Source organism: Maniola hyperantus, chromosome 25 (genome assembly GCF_902806685.2).
Source record: "Maniola hyperantus chromosome 25, iAphHyp1.2, whole genome shotgun sequence".
Classification (NCBI taxonomy): Eukaryota; Metazoa; Arthropoda; class Insecta; order Lepidoptera; family Nymphalidae; genus Maniola; species Maniola hyperantus.
This window is the reverse complement of record NC_048560.1, coordinates 5,659,616-5,673,473: the sequence shown is the minus strand read 5'-3', so window position 1 is coordinate 5,673,473 and position 13,858 is coordinate 5,659,616. Positions and strand designations below refer to the sequence as shown.

The window sequence follows — 13,858 nt, the reverse complement described above, 5'->3', positions numbered from 1 at the left end:
GGAGAACGTTGGGAAGGGCGCTAGGGAGACCTAAAATCTCTTAAAGAATTTATCTTTTTGAGATTAGAGCTTTCAAATACCTAGATAAGATGAAGATGTAGTGCGACTAACTTTACACATTTAGGCACGCAAGAACAGATACTATGCAAAAAAAAGACAAAAATCTCCAGTTATGTTTCCAAGACATATTGATCAATAGGTTTCACAAAGCCTTAAATGGTATCAGAATATATGCGTACTCTATTAAAATGCAAAAACATTCAGCGTCAATTATAATAGTAGTAGCCAACTAGCCAGTAGGTGTAGTATAGGAGTAGAAAGACGTGCGAAATGAAATCGATTCTAATTCCTATGATCATTCGCAGGCAGTTTTCTTATGGACAGAGGTATTTTAATCGACTGCGGTGGGGCCTCAAAAGAAATAATTTAATTCTACTAAGAAATATATATTACATTTAAGTAAGTAGGTTTGAGTATTAGATGTAATTAAAAGTTGGTTTACATGAAATAAATATTTCACTTATTTTAAAATCAAGTAGGTAGGTAATTTTTCGAGGAATGTGTGGCTTAGTTTTGATAGCGCATATAAAACGATTACGCTGGTTAAGCAACGTTGACCCCGTTCGATAACTGGAATGTTATCGACCAACTGACCAAGTTTGGGGGTCCGAATTTAACAATTAAAATGTTGTAAACCTTATAGTCGAACTCTCCTTCTTTTAGTAGAGTTGTTTGAGGAAGGATCTGGGAACCCACCGCATTGTTATCCCAAGAAAACTATCCTTATAGAAATAATAAGAAGTCGTGACCCTCGGGAATACAACGCAGAGAAAGAGAGAGGTATCATTTTTAATGTCAGAGACAGAATGACAGAAAAGTACGAAAATTTTATAAAACGTTTTCGCACTTAACCGTTACTACACGATTAAACATAGTATTATGGTACTTACGGAATTAAGTACCTATGGAATTAATTGCCGGCTTACCACAGTAGGTACATGATACATTGTGGGTCTTCGGTAATAACGGTAGACTCCGTAACGGTACGCTCTCGTCGCAGATAATGTGCCCAATTCGAAATCGTGTATGAAACACGATTTACATTCGACGACAAATCGTTTACACAACTCTATTACAATCTTCTTTTCGGCAATACGTGAAAGATAGAATATGAATAATTTACAATGGGACTTATTAATTTTCAAAATGCTTGAGATTCGATCAGATCATAAGCTTGAGACATTGAGTGAGTATTTGCGCAGATTCTGTTAATATATGTATAGACTATATTATGTTCAATATAAATTCGTATAATTCACTTAAAATTAACATCTATTACTAATACAAGAGTCGAAATCTCGTACGCGTCCCGTTATTAGGCGAGTACCTATACGAAAGACAACCCAATTATTCTGATAAATGAAAAGGAATCAAGAATCTTAACAATGTTGAAATACTACGCCGATAGAGAGGGGATTTCATTCGCCGCACATTCGGAACGTAAATAGGGCAAAAATTGGGAAAACTGTGCGCGATAAAAATCGCACGACACAGGATCGCTATATAAATAAGCTGTCACAATCGCATCTTATAAAAGATCTCAATTTCGATATTTACCGGTGAAATTATTACCTACGTTCGGAAACTAGAATTCAAGAGGAAGTTAACTGACAAAATGTTTCTACTACAACAAGAAAGTAGAGCCTTTAAAATAATATCATTGGATGGTTCAATGCAAAACGCTTCGATGTAATTTTTCGCCATTTTTAGAGTGACAATGCGAACTGAAAGCACCTATCCTTACAAAGCTTTTTAAACTTAACATTACTGATACTAAAACAGAATAGTCCAACTAAAAGGGGTATTTTTACGTACATTTCACGTTTCCAATCCCAAAAGTCGATACAACAACAACCCCTGTTGTACATTATTGAAATTTGAAACATTTGTTGTATTTTTGAAGCAAGGGTTTTGTGACTAATCAACTTTTTGCATTGGAGCTTCCAATTAGAATTACGCATAATATAAAAAACTAAAAAAAAAGGAGATTTCTACTGTAATGAGTTATGACTACCATAATGTCAACGTACAGTTCAAGCCGTTGGGCCTAGAAAATTTGAAGCTGTCAATAAGAAATTAAGCCTAAGAAAATAATTATTCATTCAAGCGAAACCTGGGCGGTTTAACTAATTAGACACAAAGTTAATTAGATTTTCCATCCAAATAACTGTGTTCAAAATTCTAATCCCGAAATAATCAACGGGTAATACGCAACTAACTAATACGTTTAATTAGTAATCACTAATCACAAAGGGAGTCAACTCCTGAACTACAAATTACTTACGAGTAAATTAAATGTGCCAAACTAATTTCACCGTAATTTGCGAAATTAATTCAACCGTTAATATACACGTGTAGTATAAGAGCTAACAGGTAAATAGGCCTCCCAAGAGAGTCTAGTTCCACATGTGAGATATGCCCTTCAAAAGCCCTTGACCTGAATGTCACTACAATATACAGAAGGCTGGCAGGTGTGAAAGGTAATATATGCGAAAGCTCTTACTGAAGGCAAATATGAAACGATATATAACTAGAAGAAGTGTGGCTTTTAAAAAGCCAAGTAGAATTAGGTATTAAATATGTAGTTACTCCGTATTAAGCACAATCATAATCTTTGGAGATGTAAATTGACGTAAAAGGCAATCATAACGAAAAACGCAAGAAAGAAGAAGTACATATAAATTATGTGTCGCCTTATCTGATTACTGTACAAGTTCTACCTGCGTAGAGTGGTAGGTACCTTGCTTGCTCTTTACATGGATTAATTAAAATTGATTAAATGATAGATAGTAAAGAGAAGAATATGGATATAAAATTTAGTATATATATTTGAAAAGAGCAACCTCCGAGTTTCTTGCTGGTTCTTCTCGGTAGGAAAGGCATTCCGAACCAGTGGTAGATGCATCCGACTATTCGTAAGTACTTGTAAAAGTTTATACGAATAAAAAAGATTTTTATTTCATTTATTTTATTTTTAGCAGAATAAATTTGCATGGCAATACCACAGAATATATATAATAGTACTAACATAGTAATACTCTGGAGTTTAAGTGTTGTTTTTAAAATATTATAGGTAAGTAGGTACGAGTGAATATATATATTTATTTTTATTTGCCCTTAAAATGCAGTAGTTTAATGCATTTGTTTTTATATTTTTTGCCTGTATTGTTTTATCTGTATTTACAACTATCCTAAATAATATTATAAATGTGAAAGTGTGGATGTTTGAATGTTTGGATGATTGTTACTCAATCACGCAAAAACAACTGGACGGATTTGGCTGAAATTTGTGGATGATAATTTGTGAATGGAGATAGATTATACCCTGGATTAACACATAGGCTACATTTTATCCCAGAAAATCAAAGAGTTCCCGCGGGATTTTGGAAAACGTAAATCCACGCGGACGAAGTCGCGGGCATCAGCTAGTGTAATAATAATTTATTTCGAAGGTCAATTTGATATAACTAACCAACAAACAATAAACCCATTTACCCATATTTTATGAGTCTATACATATACTATATTATAATATGTATGTGTGTCTCTTTAGTTAAACAAAACGTGTTGACGCGCATATTATGTTTGAATATTTTAAAATATTTTAAGTATAACGCGTGCAGTACATAAATACTCACTTAAAGTTGCTTCTGCAAACGCGTTTTAAATTCAAGATTCTTTCTTTGCACAAAGGCCCATGATCGCGGACCTTTTTTGGAAACTTAATTTTTGGTGAAATGCCTTAAATAAAGGCATAATAAAGGCTGTTACTTTATTTTAATGTTTTTCTTTGGGATGTTTCTTTACTGTGCTAAAGTCACTACCGAAACCGATTAAATGAGCCATCACTTGAACAAGGGTCTCAAACGTTTATCAAGACAGCATAGGCACTAAAAGTTCAAAGAATTCGACATGGTACCAATAATTCTTTTGTACACAACCATTAGTTAAACTAAAACACAATGGTACTGATTCTGAGCAGAACCTAATTTCAGAGTATTCGCATACTCTTCTTACTAATGTAATATGAAAAGGACAGACGCAATTTGACAGTTTTAAATTTTATTTTTAGATGGTAGAACCCGTGATTTTAGCGTACAGTCGCGAGTCTACTGTTTAAATTTGTAGCGTGCACTAAAATTTAGAGTCTTTAAATGTAAAGTTCATGTCCGGTCCCTTTTTAGCATTGCTAAAAAGAAAAGGATGCAGATACTCTAGATTTAGTTTAGAGAAAGATAATAGAATCGGCGCCAATATAACAGAATATAATATAATTAAAATAGTGATAGTTTTAATGTTTTCAGCAAGTACCTACTTAACAAAACACAATATCTATTGATAATATTGCATAGGCTTGGTATACCTACTAATTCTACGCCGTTATCAATAAGGTAAGTACAGTTACTGATATCACACTGATAAAGATTTGCGATACCAGATAATGATCCGAAAGAGATGCTACATGTAGAAAAATAGGTAGGTAACTAAATATATATGCATTGCAAGATTTTTGATCACCCATCAAATTGTTGGGTTAGGTTAGTTTAGTTTATGACAATAAATAGACTAAAGAAACGTACACGTAGCAAACCAGAATAGTTTCTGTACCTACTATAAATACTAAGTCATACATTTTAAGAAAAATACTATGTACCTATTCGTAGATTCATTAACAACGGACATAGTCAAATATTTTTATTACAATATACTAGCTTATATCCGCGACTTGGTCCGCGTGGATTTAGGTTTCTCAAAATCCCGGGGCAACTCTTCCATTTTCTGGGATAAAAGTTGCATATGTGTTAATCCAGGGTATAATCTATCTGCATTCTAAATTTTAGCCAAAACGGTCCAGTAGTTTTTGCGTAAAAGAGTAACAAACATACACACGATATACACATACACACACAAACTTTCGCCTTTATGATATTAGTGTCTAGTATAGTTTATGTATTAGGAAAGCGGAGTTTTTTAACAAGTAGAAAAAGTTGAAAGTTATACATACAAACCTAAATCTTTGTTTGTGGTTGAATTTTGCTAAAGAGATTTATTTTGAGAGAATTTTCCCTAGCGGTTCCCCAAAGATCTCCATACAAACGAAGTTTGGTTATTATTTGAATAACCAATTAAACTCAATTAAATTTTGTAGATACGTTCAGAAACTAATATCAGTGACTGCGGTTTGCCAGATTTCTATAAAAAGTGGAGTTTTAAAGTTATAAAGACTCAAATATTTGAGCCCGTGTAACTTTAAAACTAGGCATTTTTACAGAAATCTGGAGAACCACAGACACAGCTATTTAATTCTAGAAACTAGAACGTGTCTATTACATATCATCGAGTTTGATTGGTTGGTATTCAAATAAGAACTAGACTACGTCAGCGCACAACGAATAAACTCTTCTTGACGCTATTAATCAATTATTTATGGTATTTAGACAAGAAAATAACAATAAGTTACAAAACAGCAGTGTTTTTAGAAAACAGTGACATTGTTACAAAATATGATTGTCACATAACACAAGCGTGTAAAATTAGGCATAATGTTTTTGTATTGTTTACCGTACACATTCCCTTTGAAATAACTACAAACATAGTACAGTACGCGGCAGAAAGTAATGTACATCGACCTTTAGAAGGAGATAGCAGATTTGTAGAGCATTGTCTCTGTCGCTGAGAACGTCATATAGGTAATAGGTATGAGTGACAGAGACAACGCTCTACAAAGCCGAAATGTCATTCTAAAGGCCGATGTACATTACTTTCTGCCGCGTACTGTACTACTTATATCCCAAGACACAAAAGCCGTGTTTTTCTCTTCATAACAAGCAAAAAATCGCACGAAACGAATGAGCGATTATGTCGTTATGACGCAAGCGCATTGTGCTTGTTACAGCAAGACAAAATGTGTGCACGGTGCATATATGCTTAAATAATGATTAAGGTCTATTAGGTACTCAGGCTGCTATAAATATGGCTATCTTTTACTCACAAGCGTCTGTGTAAAGCCTTACTCTGATAAAACTTAAGACTGACGTGGCGCCATGTCATTGTAAATGTTTAAAAGATGAAAAAACATATAAAACACTGCTAAATCCATACTAATATAAAGAGGAAAGAATTGTTTGTTATCGATGCACTCTGAAACTACTGAATTGATTGTAATAATTCTTTCACTATTAGAAAGCTACTAATTTGTGTGAAACTATACGGCTATAAATTACATGTTTACCTCCGACGCTACATTCAGCGAATATTGGGAATCTCCGAGATCTTATATGAACATGAACACATCGGTGCTTAGTGAGGTTGTTAAAATTCTGCCAATTTTTTGTTAGCTAAATCCTCTAAAACGATGTCTTGCACGACGATAAGTAGATCGAAAAGGCAAACCCAAGTGTATTTAATTAAAAATGGAAAAAAACAAACGGGTCACACAAGCAATATAAGAAAATATAGCGAAAAAAGCGCCATTAAAATGCACTTATGCAGTGCATTTCATTAAAACCTGTTCGATCGATTAACATACAGTGAGTGTATAGTAAAAATAGTGCAAGTTATCTGTGTTAAGGTCAGTGTACAACCTTTGGCGAGGACGGACGGACATCTGATCTTGCTTATCACTTGCTTTTACCCTCCTGGGCCCAATTATACTCTATATCTACTTACTAATAAGTATCAGATACTTTTACACCTTACTAAATTTACTTTCTGTATACATAATTTACGACAGGAATGTGTTTAAACCGTATTGTGTATTAGCTTATGCTGGCGACTTTGTCCGCGTGGACTACACAAACTTCAAACCCCTATTTCACCCCCTTATGGGTTGAATTTTCAAAAATCCTTTCTTAGCGGTTACGTCATAATAGCTATTCGCATGCCAAATTTCAGCCCAATCCGTCCAGTAGTTTGAGCTGTGCGTTGAATAGGTATCTTAGCAAGTCGTCCCATTCGCAACTCGTCCCACGTTCGCAACTCGTCCCATTCGCAGCTCGTCCCATTCGCAGCTCGTCCCATTCGCATCTCGTCACATTCGCAACTTGTCCCATTCGCAACTCGTCCTATTTATATGGATAGACTATTTAACGCGCTACGGGAGCTTTTTGACGTAATATTATTGTTTTTGTATGTTTTTTAATGAAAAAATTTGAACATTTTTTTTAGGGTTCTGTATCTCGGTGGAAGTTTGCATGCTAATGTACATCATATATTTTTGGTCATATTATTTCGGTTGATACATGACTTCGTACCAAAATCCTAAAGTACTTTGCTGTACAACAGTGACGGTGCATAATAAAATAGTTATTAGGAGGCAAAGATCTTATGAATCCCTAAATAATTTAAATAAAAATATTTGAGTATTTCGGGGTTTTACAAGGGAGGGGTTTTCAGACCCCTATTCTTTAACCTCCATAAAAGTGTGCATTTTAACAGAATCTAATTTCACGTTGGATGACATCATAGAGAAACACGGCCCGTTATCATGCTATCACTATCAGACGTTATCAGTGAAGACCTGATAAATCCTTTAACGATTGTGATATGGATATAAGTGGTTATTTTCAGCGGAATAGATTACAAAGGCGAAAAATTGTTTAAAAGCTATTTTGAACCTTGTTCAGAATGTATTAAACGTAACAGTGCAAGGGTAGTGCAGTCGTTGGATACGATAATAATATTGAATTGAATGCGTAATAAATAGAACGTTGCAAGCTCTTTATAGTCCAACCTTACGCGAGGTATTTTATAGTTGAATTGGGTATTTGCCTTTGTCAAAAATAAATTATTTCTCACTGATTGTTAAATAAAGGGTCTAACAAGATCAGAACAATCCACGTCCTTTGTTAGTTATAAGTGTAATAACCATTTTTAATTCTCGATTAAACACAGTTGGACCACAGTATCATGAGAAACTAAACGCGAGACGCACAAAAAGCTTTGTCAAGAGTCAAGATTTAGGCATCTACCTAGATCTAACAAAACCTGTCACTATCCATCTTGTTACCATTCCAAGCAAACCGACACAAATTACTTTTATTATTGGCCACTTTTCTAGTCAAGTCAGCGTGTCTAACCCACTATAAGAAACTGGGTCACAGAGTTTCCATCGCAGACTTTCGTGATTATAAAGTGGATGCAGATTTTTTGAAATTTAGAAATATTATAGCACTTTTACTTTAATGATGCGAAAACTCATTTCTTTGATAAATACTACTAATTTTATAAATGCTCAAGTGTTTGTTCATTGGTTACTAGATGATGCCCGCGATTTCATCTGCGTGGATTTAAGTTTTTAAAAATCCCGTGGGAACTAAGAGCTTTTCCGGGACGCAAGCTACCTCTGTACTTCTGTATTTCATATAAATTAGTTAAACGGATGGGCCTTTAATAATCCCGTGGGAACTCTTTCATTTTCCGGGATAAAAATAGTAGCCTATCTCCATACCCGGGGTGTAAGTTAACTCTATACCAAATTTCATCAAAATTGGTTTAACTGTTAGGCCGTGAAAAGCTAGCAGACAGACAGACACACTTTAAGCCATTATGACGTAGGCATCCGCTAAAAAGGATTTTCGAAAATTCAACCCCTAAGGGGGTGAAATAGGGGTTTGAAATTTGTGTAATCCACGCGGACGAAGTCGCGAGCATAAGCTACTTTCATTTAATAATTATATGATGACTTTACATTTATTTTTATTTTCTTCCGACATTGATTATCAATAGCATAGCCAATCTATTATTATTATCTAAGCAAGCTAGAAACTGTCCGACGATTTGACAAAGCCTATCCGTCTCTTCGGGGAAGCTAACATAGTACTTGTTACGTCGTCACACCTTGGTTTGGTTTGTAGATACAAGACAATTTATCGCACTAATAAATGTATCAGATATGATAAAAATCGATTTATCACAACATTGGAGTTTAACTAAACTGATAAAGTTAGAATATGAGAATTAAATTGTTGCAAAGTATTCAATTCGACTATTGTATTTTGTTTTAAGAGTTTTTACATTTTTTAATATGCAGAATTTATAGTAGATGCCGTGTAGAAACGGATATGAGGTATGGGGGTTAAGAAACTGCCATACTCCTTCTAGGTTAGCCCGCTTGCATCTTAGCCATGCAGGTCGTCAAAATAAGATTTTTTTTCCTCATTGTTGAGTGCCAATTAGCAATTATATTACAATCTAGCCTAATTTATGACTAATAAGTAATTTTATTTTAACCTAAACTTATAAATTATATTATAGGTATACTAAGAAATTGTCCATTGACGCATCTTAAGTCTTTCTTGTATTGAGATACACTTTGTTCAATGAGTTTTTAAAAAATTAAAAAATGGAGAAATAAGTTGAAAATTACACCAACATAAAGTGAAGTTATAACAGTACAGAGATAAATACAGCACAGCAGTAAGTATTGTATTCAATCCACTGTTGTAATGCCGGAAATCAAGGTCCAATTGCTGCCCGTTTCACTTGGCCGAAACAAAACCTCCGCGGCAGCACAAATTATAATCTGTCGACCGTGAAATAAAAGAAAAAAACACGCAATTATTCTTTGCGAGATGATCGGTTGTGAGTCATTGGAACTACTTCAAATTGGTATACAATTGCGACGTTTTTTCAATCCGACTTTCATTTACAGCCTTTGTGCATATGTTCCAACAAGTTAATTTCATATGTTAGAAAAAAAAACGTGTGATGAACATATCGATTCATTAGCTTATGCGGCTTCGTCCGCGTGAACTATCCCTATTTCAAACACCTATTTTACCCCCTTAGGGGTTGAATGTTCAAAAATCCTTTCTTAGCGGATGCCTATGTCATAATAACTATCTGCATGCTTAATTTCATCCCGATCCGTGCAGTAGATGCATATGGATCACTATGATTGTGACTGGTTACTCTTGCTTTAACTTAATAATAACTTGAATGTTGACACTAGGTTTTCAAGTTAACTTTTGAATTGAATTACGATCATCAGTAAACTGTTGTTATTGTCTCTTGCTAAAACTATGAAGTGTTTTAATTGGAAGTATATCAAGTCATCGGAAGAATTTTGATTATCAGGATCAATTCAAATCAATTCCTTTATTGCGAATGGGTCTTGGTGAAAAAGAAATTGGGATCTTGATGAAAAAGAAAATAGGCTACTTTTCTAAACCAAAAAAAATTTCTTTAAAAATATACATAATAATAATATATTCCAAGTGCTAGAAATTACGGTTAATAGCTGATAGTTTTATAGAATTATGGTTGCTCCAACAAATTCAACTAGACGTGGCATGTTATGGAATATAAGCTTTAAAAGTTGGCATGTCTACAGACGCTTTATTAGCTACTGTCCGAGCCCCGAGGGAAAGTCAGATCTGTTTTAATAAAGCTTAGTGCTCTGAGAATATTCCTGACGTTAATCTTTAAACTTTGTTACACGATCTAGGGTACTAGAGGTATACAACAAAACAGAAATCTGAAGTAATTTCAAAACCTTTTCACCCGGATTCATGTCAAAGCAATCATGGCAATAATAGCAAAAACGTGCAGTAGATACGTACAATATAATATTACGATAAAATATTTAATCTACCTATATCTACTTAAATAAAAGAAATTGAGGTATCCACTTGTCCGTCTGTAATTTTGAAATATCTTTCTTTTCTTAAGCTAATACAAGTATGATTTTGGGACATTATCAAAAACCAAACCACCGTTTTACGTACGTGTGGCTAATTCTGTTCCACACAACCTCTAAAATAAATTGAATTGACAGGTCTTAATATAGTGCTATCCCTTTCACAACATTTCTAGGGGAAAAGGATAGCATTAGTTTTAGACCTGTAAAATTAGTTCAGTTTAGAAATTGCGTACTAGGACTAGGTACAATAGCATTAGCCACTATGTTCATGCTAATTTTAGAAATGGCTGAACCGATTTTGACGTGACTTTCACAGGCAGAGGAGTTTACATCTACACTTGCAAGTGAGCAATACGATACAAGTCAGTCGATTGCTCGCAAGTCGCAAGTATACTTTTATCTTGAATCTTATTAGGAGAATAAGTTATTACGCAGAAGTGGCAGTTAAAATCCAGTTAATAATAAAAGAGATCGAACAAAAACCACATGCACTGGACAGAAACCAGTTTTCGTTCAGAGACCTTCAATAACGCGTATCTTCCGAGAAAACACACACGACACCACGCTTCGGAAATGAGTCAATACGCGAATCATTATGAGATGAGAACATCTATCAAACTCACGGTAGGGAACAAAACTGAAACGGATGCCAAATAACAAAAAGTCCAACGAAGAACTGCCTAGAAAAGTTACTTGTGGAAAGGATAAAGAACAATCAACAATAGAGGCGACACGAAAAAAACCTTCGATACTTCGATCGTCAACCGACCAAGGTAAGTGACCTTTCCACGGTACTAAATCTTAGCGAAACAATTACACCACACTGTAGATCCACAAGTTATTAACTGAATCAGCCAAGCGCGTCGCAACGGTATAGACTAGGTGTAGCTGTTGGTACCAACGCGGTGCACAGGTAAAAAGAAAACTTCTGTGATCACATCCAAATTGTCATCCTTTTGCACTTCACTGAAATCACTTAAACTCGTAACATCACAGTTCACAACACTGGGGTTTATAGAAATGTTTTTTAAAAAGTGGGAGCTGCAACACGTCAGCTCCCCGCGACGTGTGGTAGACGACTGAGGTCGCCTGCGCCCGCGCAGTTACGCTCACCCGGTTATCAGCCTTCGAGGGGGGAAGGGGTGAAAGAAAAGCGTTCACGTGACGTGGTAGATAAGCGGAAAATCAGTTCGCCAATGTTTACTTCGTTTTTTGTTAGTGTTTTGTTCAAGTTTTCTTAATTAAAGCCATTTTATACTCAGCGACTATACCCCGCGACACCTAGATAAGTTGATACGATAGTGTGACAGCTTTCTTTTATAACAGCTATATAAGAATTTGCTACGATCATGCAAAACTTTCAATTCTTGAATGATAGAAAACGCTTCGACGGATATGCACCGGTTCTTACAATAACTAAGTACTCTCCAATAAATAAGTAAGTAAGTCTTAAGACATCCATACTAATATTATAAATGCGAAAGTGTCTGTCTGTCTGCTAGCTTTTCACGGCTCAACCGTTCAACCGATTTTAGCGAAATTTGGTACAGAGATAGCTTACATCCCGTGGAAGGACATAAGCTACTTTTCATCCCGGAAAATTGAAGAGTTCCCACAGGGTTTTTGAAAAGCTAAATCCACGCGGACGAAGTCGCGGGCATCATCTAGTTAAAAATAAATGTCAAATGAGCTCGTTGGTATTGATCACCGAGTTAAAAAAATCACCCAAAAGGTCTGCGATTTTCGTGATGCGCGTTTAAATTCAACTAAAATTAAAATTTATGAATTTCATGTAGGACAACTACCACTACTGTGACTCTACCACCACCAGTTCTTAGCAGTCCAGAAACTTAGCAGTTGCTCCAACTACAGTGAGACAAGGCTTTTTTTGGCGCGTGGCGAAAATCGGAACTAACGCCGCCATCTTGAGAAGTGTCACGCTTTCCCCTTATATGCGGTGTTGCTGATCAAAAAAATCTGAAATTCACTGTTTTTGTTAAATATTAGAGGCATTCCATAGACATATTATCACGATATATCCTGATAAAACATTCAGCATAATATATTTAGAACTAGGTAAATATAGTATTTGAGCAGGTAAACAGTTGCAAGTCCATGGCCTATAAAAGGGTTTTTATTATTCTTTCTCAATTTGGAAACAGGGACGGCTTTCCCAATTTGCCATTCAGTTAAAATTAGATAAAACTTACTTGATTTTCGACATTGACATTTTCAATATATTCCGTAAAATTGGGGAGATTTTATTTACTAGCAGACTTTGTTCTACAGCTACGCCCCCCTGTCATTTTTTTTTTAAAGAATATTAGCCATGTTAAATGACTAATATTCCCCTTTCTTCTCCAACTAAGCGTCAAGCTTGTGCTAGGAGTAGGTACGACAATAGTGCAACGGGCGGGGTTTGAAACGTCGACCTTTCGGTTTTCAGTCCACTCCTTTACCCGTTGAGCTATTGAGGCTTTGTCGTACGTGGCCGAAAGTAATGTACATCGGCCTTTAGAATGACATTTCGGCTTTGTAGAGCGTTCTCTCTGTCACTCATAAATGACGTATATGACGTTTTGTCGGTCTCAACGACAGAGAGTGCTCTACAAATTTGATATCTCCTTCTAATGGTCGATGTACATTACTTTCGGCCGCGTACTGTACAAAATTCTAAAAGTGCAGCATTTCAAATAGGCTACATATTGAATATTGAAAAATACCGATCGTTTGCGTTCTCACTCGTTTCCGAACATAACTCGGCACATATCAGGTATCTCGACACCTGTTATTCAAATATTGGTATAGAGGTCCCTACATGGTACACCATCGTAGGCAGCAGATGTTTGTATTGTGTTACTTTCTGATTTTTTTTTTATTTTTTTTTTATTCAGATACAAGTTAGCCCTTGACTGCAATCTCACCTGGTGGTAAGTGATTCCAATTAGTTGTAACTTTTTTAAATACCTTTGCTACCCAAATAGAAAAAGATCTGTTATACCTAAGTAGTCATAACTAAGTAAGATCTGTAGTAGTTACAACATTAGAATAGGCTTTTTAGAATATTATGGTATGATTATTTAGATTTCCCTAGTACCTATTATGATATTTAACAAATTATGTCGGATTGTCTATCAATATACGGCTGGTTTTAAG

At 35.2% G+C, this 13,858-nt stretch overlaps 1 protein-coding gene across 9 annotated transcripts in view; it reads right to left on the bottom strand.

Annotated features, from left to right (window-relative positions):
* LOC117993850 (serine/threonine-protein kinase MARK2-like) overlaps window positions 1-13,858 on the bottom strand; it is a 249,498-nt gene that overhangs the window by 120,625 nt on the left and 115,015 nt on the right. Inside the window, exon 1 of one of the 9 annotated variants that reach the window (XM_069507091.1) lies at window positions 11,520-11,795. The exons of 5 other annotated variants lie outside the window; for them this stretch is intronic. The gene's annotated coding sequence lies outside the window, so the exon portion shown is untranslated. Of the gene's footprint in view, window positions 1-11,519; window positions 11,796-13,858 lie in introns of those variants that run through there. 3 more of the 9 variants (XM_069507092.1, XM_069507093.1, XM_069507094.1) reach the window with 3 other exon arrangements.